We start from the raw sequence: 788 nt of genomic DNA on the forward strand, positions 1-788 counted from the left end.
CTTCTTTCCAAGCCAGTGTGGAAAATGGGTGCATGGGGGTCCCCCAGAAGCAGCCCTCGTGGCGGGTACTGACAGGAGCAGGGTTGGTGCTGCCAGGGCTCACAGACTCTGGGGAAGAAAGCCGAGAACACACAGAGTCCAGCTCTTCCCAGATGGGCTCCCTGACCAGAGGAGAACTGCTGCGTCAAAAGGTTATGTAGGAAGGATTCTGACTTTTCTTCCCCTGCTGTGAAATCAATTAAAACCAGGACAAATATAAAATAGTTTTATAACCTCCTCCATCTCCTGGCTTCTTTCTTCTTGGGGATGAGCCAGCACAGACTGGGGAGAGACAGGAGTCTCATGGTCTGACAATTCTGTGGCAGTTTAAATAATGGTGACCTATTGCTCCAGCTCTCCTCAGGGGACCTGAGCCTGGAGGAGAAAATGTCTCCTGGAAAATGGACAGACAAGGAGAACTTTGTAGGAGAGCGTGTGAGGGGAGGAGCTGACCCCTTCAGGCCCTGGGCCAGTCTGCAGCCTCTGCCGCCTACAGGTTCAGAACTAGGGAAATAAGGCAGCCTGTTTAAAAGACAATTTATTTCCCACAGAACAATTCAAATTGGCTTGTTATGATTACACATACTTGCTCTGTACAAACCAACATCAAGAATTTCATTCCTACTTTGATCTACAAATAACCCTAACAGAAAACTTTTATTGAATACTACTATGTGCCAGGCACTGAATCAGGCACCTTTCTTAAATTAACCCTAATTCTTACAACATCACTGAAGATTAAGTAGTAT

This window comes from Pteropus alecto, unplaced genomic scaffold (assembly GCF_000325575.1).
Source record: "Pteropus alecto unplaced genomic scaffold, ASM32557v1 scaffold20, whole genome shotgun sequence".
In the NCBI taxonomy this organism is placed as follows: domain Eukaryota; kingdom Metazoa; phylum Chordata; class Mammalia; order Chiroptera; family Pteropodidae; genus Pteropus; species Pteropus alecto.